This window comes from Felis catus, chromosome A2 (assembly GCF_018350175.1).
Source record: "Felis catus isolate Fca126 chromosome A2, F.catus_Fca126_mat1.0, whole genome shotgun sequence".
NCBI classification, from domain to species: Eukaryota; Metazoa; Chordata; class Mammalia; order Carnivora; family Felidae; genus Felis; species Felis catus.
In genome coordinates, this window is record NC_058369.1 from 74,961,140 (window position 1) to 74,984,888 (window position 23,749).

The 23,749-nt window shown below is 42.2% G+C and overlaps 1 protein-coding gene across 5 annotated transcripts in view; it reads right to left on the minus strand.

The window, feature by feature from the left end:
* The window catches only part of POU6F2 (POU class 6 homeobox 2), a 496,186-nt gene that overhangs the window by 268,608 nt on the left and 203,829 nt on the right, over positions 1-23,749 (minus strand). The gene's annotated exons all lie outside the window — the stretch shown is intronic.

Sequence of the window (23,749 nt, forward strand, 5' to 3'; positions counted from 1 at the left end):
AGATTCTCTTGTTAGCGACCAATGCATTTTTAACAAATGGGTTTCTTCAGAGAGAGGGTTTGGGCTTCTGTCCTCTATGCATTAGCATAGACATAATTGCATGAAGGTCACAGGGATCTCTCAGCTTTTTCTGGTGTTCAGACCTCCCTTAACCACTGTTTGCAGTTTTCACCAGCAAGTGAGGTGATGCAAAGGTTGCTTATTATAAGATGGATTGTTGAATGCATTATTATTTCATGTTGAGCATGTGAACCCAACTAAGCGGGGCAGAGGTTTCTCTAAATGAAACTTCCCTTTCTTTCAATTTCTTCAAGATCACCAAATGCCAAGGAAGGAGTGGAGGTGTCTATAAAAATCTTTTTTAGAGCCACTGCCACTGTTTGCCACTGTGGTGGCCAGTCAGGATTTCTTTAGGACACTGGCCACACACATATTTATGTACAGACCCCTAGCCAGACCCCTGGTGAAACTGGAGACTCTAAAGTAATAAGACACACTTGAAAAGTAACTGTTCATTCGTTCACATAAGGGTTTGTATGTCTTTCCGGGTCCTGTTGATAAGTACTTACAACTCCACTCATTGAGGCCTGGAGAACAGAGAAGGTCTGATGACATTCATGTGAAAAATGAATTTCTTTACTTTTCTAGTAGGTGACTTCCCAGGCCTCCAGTGGAGGGAAATCCAGTTTTCTCTGAGGGAGGGGTCTAGGTGCTCAGTGGTCCTCAATGCTGATATTTATTTAAAAATTGCACATGTGCATGGGAAGTCAAAGGGAGATTTGAGATATCTCAATAAAGCATAACGAGAAATCCTATAAGTCCCTTATTTGGACTTGATTATCTTGAAGATGTTTTTGTAATATCTACCAAAAGTATTGAAAAATTGCTTCCGTTCTGCACGTAGACTTAGTCTATCCATGCTGTAGAATCGTTCAAAGACATATTTTCTTCCTCTCTTGGAATTTACTAAATCTCCCTCCCATCTTTTCCCAACAATTGTTTATCATTTGTTTTCTTATCCATCTAATAAAAGCAAAGCTGAACTCCTGTGATATCCAGGCCAGTAAAGTTCTCAACTTCTATAAATGCTTCCTCCCAGAAAAGAGAGGAAAAAAGAGAGAGAGAGAGTCATCAAACACATCTAAGCAAAATTCCATGACTTACTACTGGCATACAGAGAACTTTGGGGTACGGATTCCACAAGAAGAGCAGTTCTTCCAGGGAGAAGACTTTTTCTAACTCACCTTTGCATCTCCAGGAGGCCAGCTCTTTAGCCTGTATGTATATATGTGTGGGTATGAAAATATCCATGCATGTTGGTGTTTCAATCCATGGCATATGGGTGGACCCAAGGGATTGCAACCTCCTTGCTGGCATGAGCTAAACACCTCGATCAGGGGTAGTCTGAAGCCTCTGGTCAGTCCTACACTGAGCACGTGACCCTTGCTACACCTGACCCAGGCTTCCAAGAAAGGCATAAAGGAGAAAGTGACAGCCATAGTCAGGCTTCCAGGGGTCCTGGGGCACCAGGGGCATGGAACAGGTCCTGAGGAAGTGAGGAGATAGCAGCTGGACCTCCAGAGACTCAAACCCCCACCCACATGCTTTTGTTGTCCCATCGGACTTTGCTTACAAGACACAATTTCAAAGATAAATTATTAAGAATTGGAAGACAGTGACCTTGGAGTGCTAATATGCACATTCGGGACTCTGCTGGGTTCAGAGCCCTGTGTGCCTACAGAAGATACCAGGCCCATGAAGCGTTCCCTGCCCTTGGCTCACTGTCAGCTGCCACTGACTCAGTTTCCACACAATTTTGGCTTGCTGGTTTTCTATCAAGGGACTTCCTTATTAAGGGTCCCCAAATTTTGAAAGTGGCACCTAAACCTACAATGGGGAGCCATTTTTTTCCAAATCAATACAAATTCTGAAAATAGCATTTGTGCCTACAGAGGAATTTAGATACGGTCTCTTTCCCCAACAGGAAATTGAACTTACAAATCATCCATTCATCTGCTATACATCACTACCAATCACCACATAAATATACTATTTGATAGAAAATGAAGATGAAGCATTGTTTTGTTTTCTATGACTTCCTAGTTACCTATGCTAAAATGGAAAGTCAGGGTATGAATCCCAAAGGGAAATCATATAGAACATGTCACATGTCAGGACACCTGGGTGGCTCAGTCGGTTAAGTGTCTTGACTCTTGATTTTGGCTCAGGTCACGATCTCATGGTTCGTGAGTTCGGGCCCCGTGTCGGTCTCTGTACTGGGCGTGGATCCTATTTGGGATTCTCTCTCTCCCTCTCTGTCTGCCCCTCCCTTGCTCAAGTGCACTCTCTCTCTCTCTCTCTCTCTCTCTCAAAATAAATAAATAAACTTAAGAAAAAAGATGTTCTGTGTCTTTCCTCAGCTGTAGACCTAGCTTTCTAACAGTGTTGTGCTTTCACGAACAAAAACCACAGCCTTTCCCTTCTGACTGGCCACTGGACCATCATCTATCTTGACAACAAGGGGACATGATCTAAATACTCCAGGGCAATGTGATGGGCCTCGTGTTAAAGTTCTCCCACATTAGCTACCCATGGTACAATATGCAAGAATGTCTAAGAACTGACCATGAATGTGCTTGAAAAAATGGTCAAAGCTGTTAAATACTGTGCCTCAAATTTTTGGTACAAGCTTAGGTGAAAATGTGTGTGTGTGTGTGTACATGCACACGCCCATGTGTGTTCATGTGTGTTCTGGAGTGGGAAGAGGCGAAAGGGGGGGAAGCTAGTGTACTTTTTCTCGCCTATCACCTGTGCTGTAGTGCTGTGCCATTCAGGTGGTGTGGGGTAGAGGCCGGTGTAGTTCTTGTTGCAATATCTCATCCTCCAGCCTTTTCTAGCAATATGTGGGTTTGTTTTCTAATACCTGCAAAGCTTCTCTGTGGCCTTACAGGCCTGTGGGGCTGCCCCACCAAAAGTCTCATCAGGAGATCTTAAACTGTGTCAGTGTATTGAGGCTCTTAGCTGAGCAGCCCCACATAGATACCTGGAAACCCAAGCCTGAAGGGGAAGGGGGGCGGCAAATAGAAATTGCTGTGTCACGGGGTACCTGGGTGGCTCAGTCGGTTAGGCAACCGACTTCGGCTCAGGTCATGATCTCGCGGTTCGTGGGTTTGAGCCCCGTGTCAGGCCCTGTGCTGACAGCTCAGAGCCTGGAGCCTGCTTCGGATTCTGTGTCTCCCTCTCTCTCTGCCCCTCCCCTGCTCACACACTGTCTCTCTCTATCTCAAAAAATGAATAAAACGTTAAAAAAAATTAAAAGAGACAGAAATTGCTGTGTCACGATCACATAGGCCCAACATCCTGGCTCCAGACTGAAGTTTCATGGATACCACAAGGGTAGATCATCCCCCACTCCTCCTCTGAGACCCTAGATGCCTTCCAGAGGCCTGAACTCAGCACAACCCTTCAGCGGCAAGGAGGCTGCTGATCTAATGTTCTGAATATGATTTCACCATGAGCTACAACAGAATAAACCATTATTTCGAGTGGAAATGATGGCCTCTGGGTACAGTCGCTTCTGACAAAACATGAATGCTACAAGATCTCGGAGACTCCCAGTGCAGAAACTTGTGGTCGTCCATCTGCAGTGGTCACATTTGTGATGGCAAAGATCAGGTGGTTGGGTGGTCACCAACCACTGACTTACCCAGACTCTGAGATTTCACACAGCAGTCAAATTGAAGGAGCACGTTAATAATTGTGTGAACAGAAAGATCTCAACATTTCATTTTGCCAAGCAAAAATACCTTTCAGAACTGCCATGAGCTGTCATTATCAGATAACAAAGGCATTTGAATGCCCTTCTCTCACCCTGAAGGGTGTGTTTACATTTAAAAGACAATCTTTTAAATAGAAAAAATTTAGTTTAATGAAAAATTCACTGCGTTGCGTTTTTTCCCCATTATCTGTGAAGTGTCTGTTTAACATTAGGGGACACTAGTCGGTCACAGAGCATTGGGGAGTTTCTCATTGACATGGTAGGGTTTGAGGATCAGGATGCCTCTGCCTACGCTCCTCCAGAAACAGACTATGTCTGACAAACACTCTGAAAATTTTTCTTCTTGGAATAACTAATTCCTCTTTGCCCTCAATTCTTTTTTCTAGAGACACCAATATAATTTTCTTTATATCTATAAAGTTCTATGTGCTAAGTAATACATTAATTTCTTTATATATATTGTTTAATCAGCCCTTAAAATAACCCTATAAGGTAAGCTTATGATTATTGTGTCCATTTATACAGGAAACTAAACTTTATAGAGATTAACTCACTATTACTCACGTAACAAGTAAGTGACAGAGAGGCAACCATATCCCAAGTCATCTGATCAATAGAAGGCCCTTGTCTTGATCAGCTAGACTATCTACCACTCAAATATCTCATAATACCTACCGTTAACTGAATACTTACTGTGGGCCAGCCACTGTGCTCTGTAATTTATATAATTTTCTCATTTAATCTCTATAGTAACCCCTATATTAGTAGTATTATCATTCCCATTTTACAGATGTGTAAACTAAGGTTTAGGCAGGTTAAATAACTCGCTTATGGTCACGCAGTTAGTGAGGGATAGCATCAGGATTTGAACCCAGTTCTGTTAGACTCCAAGGCTACACTACCTTATATGTCAAATGCCAAGTGTTTTAGGGATTTAACAAATCCCCAATGCCGTGACAGAAACCATGTTTTTCAGGTATTTTCCTAGTGGAACTTGGCTCCGGAGACCTCTAGGTTCCAGATCTGGGAAAGTGGGTGACGGAGGCATGGAAATGGCACAAGATGAGAGGAGGGTGAAGGGTGGATCCCACCAGACGTGAGCTTTTTCTGTGCCCCATTTCCCCCCAGACAGACTCTGACAAATTCCTAAGAAGTAAGCACCCCCATATTCTTTAAAATAATGTTCATCATGAGCTACAGGACAGCTGCATTCTTAGTTTAGGGTCTACATGCTGAAGGCATGATCTCTGGGCCGGTAGCTTTGGCATCACCAGGCACCTTGTTAGAAAGGCGCACAGGTCCCAGCGCATCCAGGTCTGAGATCCACTGAACCGGAACCTGTGTGTTGTAACAAAATCCCCGGGTGATTTACACCCACAGTAAAGTGTGAGAAGTACTGGCTTTGTGTTTGTAAGTCCTTCCTTCCCTTCCTCCCTGCTTCCTTCTTTTCTCCTTCCCTTCCTCTCTCCTCCCCTCATCCCTTCCTTGTTTCCTTTCCCCTTCCTTCCTCCCCTCCCTTCCTTCTTCCCTTCCTTCCTCCCTCCCTCCCTTACTTTACTTGGGTGGCATTCAAGCACAAATATACCAGAAGATGCTTAATTTCCATCAGACACTTGCAGTAGACTATCATATCCTTGCTCACAGAAGTCGGGGCAGGAAAAGAACACATTCAAGAGGAACGCTCCATCACAGTAACAACCCTCCACAACCCCACCCCCCACCATCCCGCAACCCAGTGGGAGGACTCTCGGCAAAAAGAGGTTCACAGCAGGAAGAGCAGGTCCTACATTCTTAAAGGGAAGCATATTTATCCTGTTTAAAACACAACAAAACCAATGCCAAATGTAGCCCCACATTCTAGCTTTGTGATTTATGGCAATTTTCCTGACACTTCCTCCGTCTATAACCACATCTTCGCTTTTCCATTTGTGAGGATCCATGAAGATAAGAGTCTGGACGATCCATTTCAGTTATTTACTCTCAGAATACCACATCCTTTGCAAAAGTAGCCAGAGTGCCACTTTAAAAAAGGGGAATAAAAATTTTAAATCTCTTAAAGCTGAAATAAAACTGTGTTTCTGCAGATACTTGGAAAGGGTGGCATTTGCGATCGCTCTTGCGTGCAACTCAAGATTGGTGGGAAGTGGGGTCATTTAGACCTCAGCAAAGGACAGGAAGGAAATACCCCTGAGGAACTGCCTCACACATAATTGTAGCGTCACCCCTAGTTAGCAACCCCTTATGGTAACAGAGCCTCTGTGCTGGGAAGAGAAGGATGCTGTCTAGCTCATTATACACAAGTTACCAGACGCTACCAAACCTTCTTCAGAGATTGGGTAACAAAAGATCACAGCTGTAATGAGATTAAGCAGATCCAGAATATCAAAATGCAAATGAATGCCCCATCAATAGATTGTCGGTTAGATTTTTTTTTCCCCTGACAGTTGGTTGTAAAAAACCAAACAGCCAAACATCTTGTCCAATTCATGGGTCCATGACCATTTTTCTCTCAGTCTATTTATCTCTTAGCATTACTGTAATTGAAAAAGTACTATTGCTAAAAGATGCCATTAACTTGAGTGCATTCATAGAGTGTTATATCACTAATAGACTTAGGTCATATTCTCTTATCCTTTTAGCAAAGCATTATTTCGTTGTCCTCTTGTTCTGAAGATTGTGTTCCACTTAAAGTCAAATAGAACAAAAGCTTCACAGAACTTGTTCATACTGTTTTTTATCATTATTTAGACTCTGTTACATGACAGCATCAAATGCGTAGCAATTTCTATTTGTTATATTAACTTCTTTTTGGATCCGTGTCAGAGCTCATAATGTAAAACTGTGCCTTCCAAACTTGACTTGCACTGAGATGATAACTGTAAGGTTTTAAGTCCAAATACTTTTAAGATTTACTTGTTGAGTTTACATTTGACTTGAGAATAGGGAGATCAGGGTTGAAACAAGAAACAGAGCAAACTACTAACTACAATAGTGAAAGGTGAAATAGTGGAAGAAGGCATGTGCAACCATTTAAAAATATATGCGGGATTTCATCAAATCTAGAATTCCATTGATGTACATCTAATGAATGTTTTCTGTTTCACTAAGAAAGAAAAAAGCTCCCGAGTAAACCATGACATGCCTGCCACTGATTATAATGCACATCCCAATTTTTATTCCGAAATCTTCCTTTTAAGGTATCACATTAAAATATTGGAGAAGTGGGGTGCTACGGTGGCTCAGCTGGTTAAGTACCTGACTCTTGATATCAGTCTAGGTCTTGATCTCAGGGATGTGAGTTTGGGCCGCACATTGGGCCCGCCCTGAGTGTGGAGCCTACTTAAAAAATAAATAAAATAAAATATGGGGGAGCTGGAGGTATGATTTTCAGGGCAGTGTGTCTGTGTTTTGGCTTTGGCCAAAAATGGCTCACTTGTGCCTAAGAATCTATACACAGGCTGGGGTGGTGTCTGAATGAGATTCTAAGTACATCTTGGCTTCTAAGTAGAGCATAAGCACAGAGGTGTGTACAAGGGGACTCCAAAAATAAAGACCAAATAAATACATAAGGACCAGGTAGGGCAAGCCACAAGGGACGTGATGACAGCCCTCGTGAGTAAGCAAGTGGCAAATGATTGCTTAGAGTCCAGCCTGATTCTGTTTGTATTTTTTATCTTATTTTAAGTTTGTTTGTTTGTTTGTTTGTTTGTTTAATTTTTTGAGAGAGAGATCAATACTTCATCCTATTCCTATAAAACTTCCTTTGAGAAAGAGTGGGGGGAGGGGCAGAAGGAGAGAGAGACACAGAGAGAGAGACAAAGAGAGAGAGACGGAGAGAGAATCTCAAGCAAGCTCTATCCCCAGCACAGAGCCGGATGTGGGGCTCCAGCTCACCACTGAGAGATCATGACCTGGGATGAAACCAAGAGTCAAACGCTTGACCAACTGAGTCACCCAGGTGCCCCATGTACTTTACTTTATTTTATTATTTTATTACGGTGGTAAGACCACTTAACATGAGATCCACACTCTCAACAAATTTTTAAGGGCACAATATAGTATTGTTAACTATAGGCACAATGTTGTACTTACAGAATTTATTCATCTTGTGTTACTAGAACATGATACCCATCAAACAGCAACTCCCCTCTCCCCCTCCCCCCAACTCCTGGCAACCACCATTCTGCAGTCTGGTTTTTTTTTTTTTTTTTTTTAATTTTTTTTTTCAACGTTTATTTATTTTTGGGACAGAGAGAGACAGAGCATGAACGGGCGAGGGGCAGAGAGAGGGAGACACAGAATAGGAAACAGGCTCCAGGCTCTGAGCCATCAGCCCAGAGCCCGATGCAGGGCTCGAACTCACAGACTGCGAGATCGTGACCTGGCTGAAGTCGGACGCTTAACCGACTGCGCCACCCAGGCGCCCCTTTCTTCTTTTTTTTTTTTTTTAATTTTTTTTTCAACGTTTATTTATTTTTGGGACAGAGAGAGACAGAGCATGAACGGGCGAGGGGCAGAGAGAGAGGGAGACACAGAATAGGAAACTCTGCAGTCTGGTTTTATGAGGTTGACTAATCATATAATATTATACTTCATATAAGTGGAATTGTGCAGTGTTTGTCATTCTGTGACTAGTTTATTTCACTTAGCATATCATCCTTCAGGTTCATCCATGTTGCATATGGCAGGATTTCCCTCTCTCTTTTTTTAAAGTTTTTAAAAAAAATTTTATTTAAAGAGAGAGAGAGACAGAGCATGAGCAGAGAAGGGGCAGAGAGAGAGGGAGATACAGAATCCAAAGCAGGCTCCAGGCTCTGAGCTGTCAGCACAGAGCCCAACATGGGGCTCTAACTCAGGGCTGTGACATCATGACCTGAGCCAAAGTTGGACGCTTAACTGACTGAGCCACCCAAGTGCCCCTCCTTCTTTTGTAAGGTTACATAGTATTCCATTTTATGTATACATCACATTTTCTTCATTCATTTATTCACAGCTAGACATTTCAGTTGTTTCCACATCTTGGCTAGTGTAGACAATAAGATATCATCTTCCTGTTAGGACAGCTATTATCAAAAAAAAAAAAAAAAGGTAACAAATGTTGGGGAGGATGTGGAGAAACTGGAACCCCTGTGCACTGTTGGTATGAATGTAAAATGGTACAGCTTCTGGGAAAACTTTAAATAAAGAATTCCTCCCCCTAAAATTAAGAATACAATGCCATAGGATCCAATGATCTCAATCCTGGGTATCTATGGAACAGAATTGAAATCAGGATCTCAACGAGATTCTGTCCTATGTTTATTGTGGTATCATTCACAATAGCCAAGATACGTTTGCATTTTCTTGCAGCTGCCCTTTCCCTGTACTTGCTCTCTGGTTCTTGTCCTGCAGGGGAGCTACCCTTGGGAGCCTCTGAGGTCAAGACTGTGAACTGTAGCCACCTCATCTGAAAATGGTGATGCCAAACAACTCTTTGATAATTCACTGTTCACGATATTACATTCTTGCCAGGTGGAGGGTATTTTGCAAGATGCTGGGGACACATAAAAATAATACTGTGTTGTCCCACTTCTCCTCATTATTTAATTAGTTCACTCATTCCCAACAAATATTTACAGAATGGTCACCAGGCATGATCCCCTGGCCTGCTGTGCATTAGATGAATGGTTAAACAAAGAATTATTTCAGGAGAACTCCCTAAACAGGACTCTGGGGAACCCTGGGGAAACTCTAGGCAACAAGGGGCCTCCCCAGGATGTCTCTATCTCCACTAGTTTCCCTGTTAAGAGAAGATGTTTGGGAATACTTGATCCTATTCCTATAAAACTTCCTTTGAGACAGACCCTTCATGTTTAACAATATAAAGGCTGGAAGAAAAAAATAATATATAAAGCCTGGAATATAATTGTAATGGCTCATACGATTGAAAAGGAAGTTGCAAGACGTGGATCCTTTAAGCCAAAAATCTCCAGTGACAGCTTCCCTGTGCTGGCAAAAGGAATAAGAATTCAGCGGCTTGGCGTGGGATCTGTTCACCCCAAGATTATTTACTGTATATTTTAGCTGGACCAAAATGCCTATCCTTAGTTCATTCTTGCTCCTCTGCCCACAACCCTTTCTTCTCCCTAGCCTATGGGAATGCAGATCTAATGACTGCGCGGAGGTTATATGGATGCCCATTGCCGCTTCCTTAGGTAACAATGGCTAAACATCAGCTTGAGAAATCCCAGGTCTATATTATTTATGAAGCAGCAATTCTCCTGTAAATAACCCAGTTGTTAAAATGATATGTATCTATGTAATTGAGTCTTCTGTATACAAATAAATAAGACTTTATTGCAATGTCAGAAGTTAACAGACCAGTCAATAAAATCAATAGCTCACTTTTTCTTGCTTATATATCTAACTTTTCTCCACCTTTCCTATGCCCTCTGTTTGTTCTGGTTACATATTACCGCTCAGAAGAAAATACAGCTCTGGGTTCCTGCTTGTGAAATGGTAGGCAAGAGGGGAGGTGGCAAACAAAGGGAAAGAGAAAACCATGCCACCTTCTGCCCACGCAGGGTTTCGAGTTTACATGTGTATTTATTTAAGGGGACGAGAGACTGCAGACAATTTGAACAAGAGTGCCCTACTGAGGGCACAAGTGAACCAGCTCACAGCCATAGGTAAGCGTCCAGGCTGGTATCGCATCGTCCCCTGACTGCTGTCGTTACGGCCCTGCTGCATTAGAGCTCCACTCTTTTTGCAACCATGGCTGAGGTTCCTGTCAGCATTTTCCTTGTAAATCCCCAGTTTTGAGAAGTTGGTATTCAGCTGGAAAAATGTGTCCTGCGTAAACCTTCGCGTACACTATCTCTGAAGTAGGGAAGATGTTATGTGGAGTTGGTAGCTTATTTTTTTAAAGCAATTCGCTTAATTGATTTGGCCCTTGTTGAGCTCACTAAAAGAGCTTAAAAGGGCTGCTTGATATTTTTTTGTGCTTCTTTTAAAAATCCAATTAAACAAATTGGCATTGATCCAAATTTCCTGCACCTGAGTGGGGAAAGATAACCAAAATAGAGAAAAAGAAAAATTAATGGATGGGGGTCACTCTAATCTTCATGATGGTCTATTGCTGTGCAAATAAGTCCATGATTTAATGGCTCATTTGCATGGACCAATTTGCCCTCTCCCATGGACTAGACAGATACATGAAATTGTCCCTCATTATTATCTATCAGAACAGGCCTGGGACTCTGGGTAAAGGAAGCCCCTGGCATTTGTAAAACTTGATGAGGAATGCAGGTGTCATCCTGAACTTACGGTCCTTAATCAGGCTGGGTGGAATACTAGATTCTTAGTGGTTTTATATCAATAACATTGTAATGCTCATACTTTGGCTTGGAGCATGACGTCATAATTCAGATTTGGATAGCATATTCTGTAATATAACAATAAGGAATCGCCTTCACCATTGTGGATCAGGAATAGTAATGCCTATTTTTAAATTTACTCTTTGACAAATGGGTGTTATAAGAGAAGGTGGTCTACAAGAAATCTTGGTATCATCAGGCCTACGAAAAAGTGGAATTATTGGTTAGGAAAAACAATTGTTGCCAACCCAGGTTACAGAACACATGATTTCCCCAGAATAAACAGTTCAGGTTTGGGTATAATGTGTGCAAAGTGCCTGTGGAGATATTGATAGTGCCAGATACTCAAGGAAGAGGGGTTAAGTGCAGACCCAGACTCAGAACAACCAACAAACAGGTGCCGCGTAAAACCACAGAGTGGATAACTCCCAGGACAAGTATGTTAGAAGAGCAATGACTTGAAGATGAAATTCTGGGAAGCAGCAACAGTTTACGATCACAGCAGGAAAGAGGACCCCAGGAGTTAACCGAGGAGAAATGCTCAGTGCCTAAGATAAGAACTCAGGGTTCAAAGGTCTCTCTCTACTGGCCAAGGAGGGAAAGACTTGGCCAGAGAATGGTACCATTGAGCATCCGCCCCAAATGCTTTGAGGGACTAAGTAAGAGAAGAGAAAGATATCAATTAGACCCGTTGGTGTGCTAACACATACTAGCTACTTAAAATACTAGAGTGATAAATGCTAACACGAGTACTTTCATTGTCATAATGGAGATTGAGGATGCATTTCAGTGAGTGGACAGATGCACAGGAAGTGAAATAAAGAGTATGTGTTTAAACAGGCCAGAGAGTTTAGATCAGTGATTTCTAAAATGTGGGGTACAGTTCTTAGTGGGATAGGAAATAAACTTAGTGAGTTGCAACCAGCATTAAAAAAAACACAACAGTAAAGAATGTAATAGAATAGAGTAGATGAACATAGGGGAAGTGATGGAAAAATAAAAAAGGAGAGGGAAGCCAAGACTCTTAAATACAGAGAATAAACTAAGTGTTGCTGGAGGGAGTTGGGGGGGGATGGGATGGGCTAAATGGGTGATGGGCATGAAGGAGGGCACTTGTTGGGGTGAGCACTGGGTGTCATATGTAAGAGATGAATCACTGGGGACACTGTGTGTTAACTAACTTGAATTTAAAGAAAGAAAGAAAGAATAGAGTAGAATAAGATAGAATTAAATGTTTGGCACATATTAAGGGCAAGTATTATTTCAAGAAATTTTTGTTCCAGTTATATTTATGTGTATATTGAGTCCCAACATGAAATGTGTGTTTTTTTGTTTTTTTGTTTTTTTACTGTAAATTGAAGTTAAGAAGTGTGAAATCTTCTGGATTCAAAGGCAAAAAAGATAGTATGAAGTAAAGTATTTGTTTGTTTAAAGATGGTAGAGACTAAAGACTGTTATAATCTGGGGCGCCTGGGTGGCTGGGTCGGTTAAGCGTCCGACTTCGGCTCAGGTCATGATCTCACGGTCCGTGAGTTCGAGCCCCGCGTCGGACTCTGTGCTGACAGCTCAGAGCCTGGAGCCTGTTTCAGATTCTGTGTCTCCCTCTCTCTCTGCCCCTCCCCTGTTCATGCTCTGTCTCTCTCTGTCTCAAAAATAAATAAACGTTAAAAAAAATTTAAAAAAAAGACTGTTATAATCTGAGTAGAAGGGAATAGTTAAGAAGGAAAGGTTAAAAACATTAGTGAGAAAGTTGGTATTCCTCCTGGAATAAGGTCTTCAAAGAAGTGGGAGGGATGGACTCAGAGCTCATGCGAGGTGTGGGCTTTGAAAGAGAGGAAGGGGAAACCACTCTTGGGACCAGAAGGAAAGAGAATGAGTGTGTTTTGAAGAAGCTGGTGGAAAAGCAACCTGATCACTTCAATTTTCTAAGCGAAGGAAAACTCAGCTCATCTGCTGCGAGAGAGGTAGGAATGGTTGGATGTGAGGGGGTGTTTGGGGGTGTTCAGCATAGCCACTGAAAGGAGTGGGGACACGAGTTCTTTGTGAGCAAGTAACAGGACAGGTGGAAGAAGCTGCTGATTTTGTGTGCTTCCAATCTGCAGAATCGTCGGTTGGTGTAGAGAACTGAATGGTGGCCCCCAAAAGATATGTTCACCTTCTAATCCCCAGAAACTGTGAGCATTGCCTTATTTGGGTGAAAGAATAGGCACGGTAGGAACAAGGGCTGAGAGAGGACACAGAACGAGGTCAAGATCAGCCCACGATTTTCAAAGCAGTAAAGTGCCGGATGACGGCAGAGTTAGGCATGAGAGTGCATGTCCGCAGAGTGCAGATGATGACCAGTGGAATGGGGGTGGCCTTTGGTAACAGAAACGTCTGTGGAATATCAAAGAAGAGCAAGGTTCTCAAAGGGAAACAACAGAGAAGTAATGGTGTATTTGCAACATTTGGGGGATGAGACGACACTGACCTTCTGGTGCCAGGGTGTATAGAGGGGTCAAGAATGAGCAGTCTCTACTTGAAAGGACTGCTAAATAAATAAATAAGTAAGTAAATAAATAAATAAATAAAGCCACATCCATGGTGAACAGCCAAGTTTCTTTTAAAGCCAGAAGGTAGAGAATGCTTTCTGCAGACAGAACACTTATTCTCAGCCCTGGAATGGATGCACATTAGAATCCTATGTATACCTTCACCGTGCATGCCTAGGACCCAGCTCCAGAAATTCTAGTCTAATATGTAGGGGTGGAACTTAAATATTTGTGTTATTTAAAATGCATCAGATGAGGGGCGCCTGGGTGGCTCGGTCGGTTAAGCATCCGACTTCGGCTCAGGTCATGATCTCGCGGTCCGTGAGTTCGAGCCCCGCGTCGGGCTCTGTGCTGACAGCTCAGAGCCTGGAGCCTGTTTCAGATTCTGTGTCTCCCTCTCTCTGACCCTCCCCCGTTCATGCTCTGTCTCTCTCTGTCTCAAAAATAAATAAACGTTAAAAAAAAATTTTAAATGCATCAGATGATACTGATGGGTAGTCAATTGAGAACCATCAATGAGACAACTTATCACAAAATGGTGTTCTAGAAGGCAAACGGAAAAGGTTGGCGGGAAGGTCAGCAGTGGGAAGCTCGTAAGAAGAGGAGGGGCCCAATGCAAAATGACAGTGCAGCGTCCTTTGTTCAAAATTGTTAGGAATTTCAAGACCATGAGAGGAGGGCCTTAAACTAAGCACAGTTCCTTCTGAGCTGGCCCTGACACAAGTAGAAGGCAAGTGACCAAGATGGCAAAGACGTAAAGCCGGAGCTTCCCATGCAATTCTGGGATCAAGCCTTTGGTGCAGACACAAACTAATTCCTAGTAGCATCAAGGCCCAGCGGAGCCAGTGACCAGTGGGCAGGTGCATGGAGGTTTCCTCTGTACATTGTGCCTGGCAGATGGTGGGGCCTGTTTGCTAAATGAGCAACATTGAAAATACTTCGTAAAAGAATTCCTCTTTTGTCTTTGCATCAACTCAAAAGAGATTTCAGATGCAGTGTTCTACCTTCTCTTTTACGCTTTTGTCCTCTATTTTTAAAAAACCTAATAGCCCATTAATTCTTCAGGATGGACCTTCCCCTGAGGAAGCCCCTTAGCTTTTGTGGTTCTCATGCATGCATGGCTACACACAATTGGACGGATTTGCCTCTGTCTTTGTGCTGTTTTCGGCATTCGCAGTTACTTCCCAATTGGAAAAACAGTGAACCGGCCTCTCTTGCTGCCTCCTTCAAACCCTAGCTCAGAATTTACTCTTCTGGGGAGCTCTCTGTTGCCAGCCAAACATCACTCAGCCAGCCCCTCCTTCTGCCACTATTGATCCCTCTACAATTGGGCAGCACTTTTAATTTTTCAAAGAGCTTTCACATACATTTTCTCATTTGACCCTTACAACAATCCTGTGAAGTAGGGAGAGCAAGTATTATTATCCCCATTTGGAAGACGGGGAAAATGAAATACAATGCACTTAAGTGGCAGGCCCGAGTGATACGACATGCAGGTGGTCAATGGCAGTGTCAGGACAGAACTGAATCCTCCCCTCTCCCCACCAGCTCTGAGAACTTGCCAGTAGACATGGAGTGATTATAACTGGGGCCATGTGCATTTTCCATTCTTAATATTTTCTGTACACATTGTTTTTCATCTGCTCCAGGCCTCTACAACTCAAAATGTGGTCTATGGGCAGGCAATGACTGCACGGTCTCAGATCACCGCGGGCCTACTGGATCAGAATCTGTGGTCCCCAGACTTCAGATTCCCAGGCATTTGCAACAACTCAGATGGACCTTGAAGGCATTATATTAAGTGAAATGGTCAGGCAGAGAGAGACACATACTGTATGAGCTCACTTATATGGGAAAATCTAAGAAAGAAAAAAAGTCCAAGCAAACCCAAACTCATAGGAAAAGCAATCAGATTTGTAGTTATCAGAAGCAGAGGGTGGCAGGAGGGGGATTGAACGAAGGTAGACAAAAGGTAGAAACTACATTTCATATGAAATGATGGATGTTAACTAAACTTATTGTAGTAATCATTTTATGATGCATATAAGCTCCATCACTATGCTGTGCACCTGAAATTTACATAGTGCTGTATACACATCAATTATATCTCAATAAAACTTGGGGAGAACCAAGATCCCCGGGTGGTGTCTATGTGTTTTAAAGATGGAACCAGTGCCATAGATCGTGTGTGTGTGTGTGTGTGTGTGTGTGTGTGTGTGTGCGCGCGCGCGCGCACACTCTCTGAATCCCACAGAAATAATAACAATAGGAAAGACTCACACTGGGTTCATCAGATGGCAGACTAAACACATAATATATACTAACTCAGTTAATCCCCATGACAGCCCCAGCTATGGAAGGAGAGGGCACCCTGTGACCTACCTTTTACAAACAGCCAAAGCAAGGCACAGAGAGGTTAAGTAACTTTGCCCAACCCAGTAAAAGTGACAGAATTGGGATCTGAGCCCAGGGAGTATGGCACCAACATGCATGTTCTCAAGCATCACACTATTCAATCTCACTGATGAAACAAAGGAATGCCCTCCCTGGCCTTTTGGGATCATTCCACAGCACTTAAGACACCAGTCTCAATATAGTAGTGGTGACTTAGGTTTTCTTTCTTTAACAAAGTGGAATACAATCATATTATCATCATGTAATTGTAACTCCAGTTATCTGGAGGCCAGAACCCTGGAAACCTAGGCTTCCAGAAGACCTTCAGAGACGACCCAGATGCATTTTAATTATGAAAAGATAGCTTTTGCTCCCCTAATAAAACTCAGCTCAGACACACACCTGGTAATTGCCTTGGGCATGAAAAGAAATGCCCTAATGGGGTGGAAGTATCTGGAGAAGGAAAAGAAGTCATGATCAGAGGATACAAATACACAAGCATTGTCCTTGGGCCTCTGGAGACATCAGGTCCCTAGAAAGGAGGCAGGCAGCTTCCCTGCCAAGCAGCCCCAACGGGGGCCTACCTTTGGGCTGTTACTTCCGTCCAGGATCTGCTCCCAGCTTTGCCGTCTCTGTGAACTTGATTACCGTGATTCTGTTAGTTCATAGGGAAGAGCTTTTCTCCCAGACAGACTCACATTTACCAAACTCACAAGGCTTGTAAACACCTAAATGGCAACATATTACATTTAATTTAATAACAACAGATTCTTTGCCCGTAAGCCATGCTTCTCCAGTTGGGAGAGTTTCTGCATGGGTAATTTTAAAAATCTATTTAATAGTACAATTTTAATATAAATTTTATTATACTTACAATATTATAATAGAAGATAGAAAATAAAGGCATTTTTTTTGCAATCAAACTTGAGAATGTAAAACTCCATACACTCTCCTTATTCAATGAGAGGATAGGGAGATTTTCACAAGGTGGGGAGAATATAAAAGTGAGGGATAGTAACATTTTAATATTTAGGGAAAGAGAGATTTTTTTAAATCTCTTGAAAGCTTGAAAAAAAAACTGACACAGGCAGAGTTACATGAAATACAATTTACAATTAGAACCTATGTTTGTAAACACAGATTTATAGCACGGGGAATAAGATGCTTGTTAGAGTCAGTCATCTATTCAGAGAGATCACTGGTTTTAAAATACAGCATCAGTGTAATAACTTCTTAGATAAAAATGCTATATCAAAAGTATAAGAGATTGTGAGACATTCCTTAATTTGAGAATGTTAAAAATCTTAGTGTAAAGAAAACCAGACATCTCATACGTGATGGAATCAGGCTGTGAGCCGATGATTATAGGGAGCTGCCGGATCCTTTGGATCAAGTTCTCGCAGGCTGTGCTGACCCGTCCCCTGCAAAGTGCCTGGAGGAATCCTCCCCACTTGTGCTGCTCCATCGCTGGGCAACCAGACTTCTGATTAAACCAGAGGCCAAGTCTGTTGAAAGTGACTTTGCCTCTGTCTGTCCTATGTTGTTTCTAAATTACAATCTCTGAAAGCATTCTTATTTCTCTTCTTTCCCAAATTTTGGGTGGTCTCCCCAAATATTCTGATCCCAGAGAATGTAACAAAGCAGCACACTTGAGCTTCCATCCCTAACCCCCCACCACTTCCCATGGCAGATATTACTAGTCAAATCCATCGTGGTTTCCACTCCTAGCCCCCCACGACTTCTCACGGCAGACATTACTAGTCAAACCCATCATGGCTGGCATGGCTGGCTCATTCCTGCCTTGAGCTCTGTGTGAGGGCAGCACTGGGGAAGCCCTGAGGAGATTCTTGTGGTTTCTGAATCATCAAAAATTGGAAGTGGAGCTGGGATGAAGGACAGCATGGGCCAGCCTCCTAGAGATGAATACATTGAATGATGGACACTGAATTATGCATGTGTATCCCCTTATACTAGCCTAATTTTTATTATAAAAATAAATCATTTTATGAGAAAAGGCTGATAACTGTACATTATATCTGAAGAAAGGTAAAAGTGTCAAAAGTTGAGAATAGTAGAGAAAGGATAGGTTAGTTAATTAGTAAATCGTGAGTCTATGAGTCTATAGATAAATTTTGTGGCTTTCTATGGACATTTTTTCTGAGTAAGGTCCATCCTTCTAATGAAATTGATGTGTTTTAATTATGTGCATTGACTTATGCTGGTAGGCACCAATGTGTTCCTGATTTTTAACAGACTAAGGGCCTATTGACCTATTTTTTATGCTTCATGTTACGGACTCATATTTAGTATGTTGTACATTGTATTTGGGAACCTTCAATGTTCTAGAATTTTAAAATATGGGATCTGTTGCTAACCCAAGATGCAGGGTGTGTGTTTGTATGTGTCTATTTCTTTTTAACTTTTCTTCAGTGCTATGCTCATTTGTGCATGAAAGAAGATTTCAAAACTAGGATAGCAAAATCATTATCAGTTAGACGTCTGTAGAGCAATGCTGGTTGAGGAAGCCTATTTTGGTAAGGGAAACCTTTCCCTGTCTTCCTGCCTCCCCTCATCTTGCCTCATCGGTCCAATCTATGGAGCAGATGCTAACTCACCAGATACAACATGGTAACAGAGGAGGCTCAGTGATGGTGTTGTGTAACCCTCCATGCAGGCAACACCCAGGCACCATAGAGAAATCTCATTCTCATTATTCATAGCATTAAAGATAAAATCAACATGCTCTAAGCTGCAATTCCTCTCAAAAGCAAACATTAAGAATAATCTAGAAACGTGAGGCTGCTTTGGTGATTGAGCCATATTTGTTCTCTCTGACAAAGAATTTAAAGGCTTAGGGATGAGCCCTCCAGCCCCAAACACCACAGCAGGAATCCTGAGGTGAGAGAAGCTCTCCTTGACATTCCATGGGAGAGAGGAGGTGGGGTTGGGGGCAGGGGCCTCAAGCCAGTGGTGGTTGTGTGGTAAACATGTGTGGTAAACATGTCTCTGCTCAGTAGGACACCAAAAGCTGTGAAGGAGGGAGAGGAGGAAAGATCAAGGAAGACAACAAGAAAAATGGGAACGTGTTTGGCAAAAGTATGCTCTTTGATATGCTGACTGACCTGGGATAAAGACACCTGGGGGACAGACTTCCTTCATGGAAACTGAACTTAGGGAAGACCTAAGTCACAGGGACCCTTCTGGTAAGAGGTGTGGGCATGGAAAGGCAAGGATGGAGGTGGAGGGCAGGCAAGGATGAAACCCAGGTGTCCAGCTTGGGGTCTTTTGAGTGGATGAGGAGGAGGCCAGTCTGTGAGATGAAGAAAGCAGGACAGGAAGCAATGATTTCTGAGGTCCCTCAGATATTGGAGCTTCTTCTTCCATTAAAAAAAATCAAAATTATATTTTAAGATTGCATTGGTATAAAGACAGATATAATCGGGGCACCTGGGTGGCTTAGTCGGTTAAACGTCCGACTTCAGCTCAGGTCATGATCTTGCAGTTCATGAGTTCATGCCCCACGTCAGGCTCTGTGCTGACAGCTCAAAGCCTGGAGCCTGCTTCAGATTCTGTGTCTCCCTCTCTCTCTGCCCCTCCCCTGCTCACACTCTGTCTCTCTCTCTCAAAAATAAATAAACATTAAAAAAAATTAAAGACATATAATCTAGGCTAGATTCATTATTACATTGTTACATTTGTTGTACTATATTTTATTATTACTATATGTATTTATTATTATGTTTTGTGTTTGTAAATACCTTTATTACGTTTCTTTTTCCTCTGATATTAAACACAATTAAAATTAAAACATTGAGGGGTGCCTGGGTGGCTCAGTCGGTTGGGGGTCCGACTTCAGCTCAGGTCATGATCTTACAGATGGTGGGTTTGAATCCCACGTCAGGCTCTGTGCTGACAGCTCAGGGCCTGGAGCCTGCTTTGGATTCTGTGTCTCATTCTCTCTCTCCCCCTCCCCCGCTTGTGCTCTGTCTCTCAAAAATAAATAAATGTTAAAAAAAATTTTTTTTAATTAAATTAAAACATTGATATGGACCCCTAAAAGTATCATGGTCACTGGGCTTCACCTGTCGTACCTAATGAAGTCGACCCTAGACACACTTCCCGACTTGCCTGGGATGGTTTGGGTTTATACCTGTTATTGTGGCTTAAGTGTTAGGAATGTACCATTTTCACATTCAAAAGTGGCCTACTTTGGACAGGAGAACATATGGTAACCTTATAGTGATGTCCTATGTTTGGGACCTGCTTAGTTTGAGGTGCCCATTGGGACATCTGAGTGAAAGTGTCTAGTGAAAAATTGGAGGTATGACTGGAAGCCAGAAGAAAGACCTGAGGTCAAAATATAGGGTGTGAATTATTGGTTTTCAAATTCCATTGAAACCATGGGACCCCATGCATGAGAAAAATAGAGGAGGAAAGCACATTCTGGGGAGGGACAGAAGAAGGCCTAGTGACATAAAGACATGGGAGGAGAAAACCCCACAAAATAGAGTTGTGTCACAAATCACGGAAAAAATGATTTGACGGTGGTGGGAAGAGACAACAGCATGAAACACTGGAGAGAGGTCACATGAGAAGGGGGATCAAGTGGGTTCCCCCTTGGCTGGATTTAGTACAAGGAGCACATTGCCAATCCAGTGAGAGAGGTGTGGTTTCAGTGGCCAGAAGGGAGACAGATGACAGGGACTTGAGGAGGGTGTGGGTGGGAGAAGTGATGCAGCAAGTGATGTCAGCTCCTCAAGTATCTGGGCCATGCTAGGGAAGACAGAGATCAGGCAACAACTGGAGAGGATGTGGGGTCCAGCAAGGCTTTGTTGTTGTTTTTTAAGATGAGAAGGAACTCAAGTAGCTATAAGAATAGATATAAAGGAGCCAGTCAAGAGTGATCAGAGTTGAGGACTGATGAGAGAGGGGCAGTCACCTGGGGAGATTTGACCAGAATAGGACACCTTTCCTACATGAAGGGGAACAAAGGACTGGTGTGGCCACAGGTAAATTTATAGGTGTTTTCAGCACCAAATACAATGACAATAAAAAGATCACAATAGGGGCACCTGGGTGGTTCAGTCGGTTGAGCATCCGACTTTGGTTCAGGTCATGATCTCGCGGTTTGTGAGTTCGAGCCCCGCATCAGGCTCTGTGCTGACAGCTCGGAGCTTGGATCCTGCTTCAGATTCTGTGTCCCCCTTTCTCCCTGCCCCACCCCTGCTTGCGGTCTGTCTTTCTGTCTTTCAAAAATGAATAAACATAAAAAAATTAAAAAAAAAAGAGATCACAATAATATACGAATGCAATGAAAAGCAGATAGTGCTGGCCATGATTTTCTATTTATAATTACCCTTAAAAACAAGACTGTTTACGCTCACAATATAAAATATTGGAGGCTAACGCCCAATTTTCAATACTCCAGAGCGGATGTAGAGAAGTGGCAACCATTAGGAATGCGTGCTTTAGTGTGACCTCTGAATTCAATAGTGGGTTCCTAGTTATGCCGTTTAAGTGCAATGTGCCCGGAGATGTTGGTCAGCAAGGGTGCTTGCCTTTAATGTAGCATTTGCATCAGCCTCTGTCACACTCTCTAAGTGCAAAGGCTATGTGTGCAGCCAGAATCCTTCTGCTTTAAGGAATACAATCCACCCCCAAGGTCAACCAAAGGGAGACTTCTTCATTTGCATCTCCCACATGGGCTTTCTCAGTGGGTCTCTCCCTTCCTCTGGCAGAAGCACTGATGCACACACACTTGAATTAGCAGGAGAAGCAAGCTCTCAGGCTCAGAAAGTTGTGCTATACTCTTCAATTGTCTCTGTTTCAGGCTGGAATATTAGAAGTTGAGAAGAGAGGCAAAATTGGCTTAAATCTTTCCTAAATAACCTATACAAAGTATCATGGCAGCCCCCGAGCAAAGAAAGTAGCTATGCTAAGAACCTATGATTCCCTCTACATCCCCATCCACCGCTTGGAGGAACTATGTTTGGAATATATTGTCCAACAGGCCACAGGAAAATAGTGCAGACCTTTACTAGAAGAGGCCCAACATGAGTCATAGAAAAGGACCATCATCAATTTATAGAAATAACAAAGAGGTACATGATTCCATGTTGCTTTGGTTATCTAGGCAATGGCCTCTATGAGAGGCCAAAGCATGACAGCAGTTATTATCTTCTAAATAATTCATTCTTAGGGAAAATAGTGACAAGATTAAGGGGGAAGCCCATGGATAATGAAATTAATTGGTTAAACTATAGTAAGATCACTAGCTATACTTTTTCAGGATTCCTATATAAAAGGTTTATTGAATACTCAGTTCATGGATTGTCTCATCAATTCTTATATTAACTCTACACAGTAGTTACTATTATTATTCCCAAAACTCATAGAGAAGTTAAGTAATTTTCTTGAAGTTAGCTAATGAGTGACAGAACTGGCTCAAACTCAAGATGGAATCCACCTTTGTATCTATTGCCCATCCTTTCTCTACAGCTGTGTTGTCTAATATGGTAGCCACTAGCTACCTGTAAATATTGAACTCTTGAAGGGTAGCTAGAATAAATACAGATGTTCTGTATTTATATATATATATAAATATATATCATATTTCTAGTATTTCACTTAGTATGAAAAATATTTATAAAATATCCCTTTCATAAGTTTTCAGATTGATGGCATTTGAAATGGTAATATTTGGGGGGTTTGGAATAAGTAAATTAAAATTAATTTCCTCAGTTTCTACTTTTTCATGTGGCTATGAGAAAATTCAAAATTACATCTGTGGCTTGCATTTGTGGCTTGTGTCATATTTTTATGGGACAACACTTCTCCATAGTTTTACAAGAGGATCTGAAGAAGTAGACCTTTGCTAATTCACATCTTCAATTTTCTAAAACATGGGGGAGAGATAGGGTAGTAACTGATTCTCAAGTATTATTTTCCTATGCTTCCTAGGTTCCACAGGTCTTGAAAATAATAATATTATAGGTAAGAATTACCTTCAGGATATTAAGCCCTATAGAGTAATCCTGTGAGTTCTGTAGAGTAAGCTGCTTATGGCTCTGTGAGCAAGGAATTAAACTGATGCACAAGTTCAGTCTAAAACGTTTCATGAACAATTGGTAACAGTCTATGTGTCCAACAGTAGAGAATGGTTATGGAAATTACAGAATATACATGAGATGAAATGTTAAATAAAATCGTGAACTTGATGCTTCTAAGATTTTACGACATGCTGGAAAATGTTTGTGATCTACTGTCCAATGTACAGTATCAACTTAACTATAGAAACGCACACGTACAAAGACAAAGCAGAAGACAGTTTACTAAGATGTTAAACAATGACTATCTCTTGGAGAGGACGAGGTTTGGGGTGATTAAAAAAAACAAATCTCTTTACACCCTTCTTATTTTTCTGACATCTCTACTAGGAGCAAGAGTTTCTTTTATAGAAATGATGCTTGAGTACAGCCAACTCCCTTCCCTTTTGCAGACTCTCTGCTCTCCTTCCCCAATCCCTTAAAAACAAATAAACACAGGGGCACCTGGGTGGCTCAGTCAGTTAAACATCCAACTTTGGCTCAGGTCATGATCTCACAGCTTGTGAGCTTGAGCCCCACGTCAGGCTCTATGCTGACAGCTCGGAGCCTGGAGCCTGCTTCAGATTCCGTGTCTCCCTCTCTCTT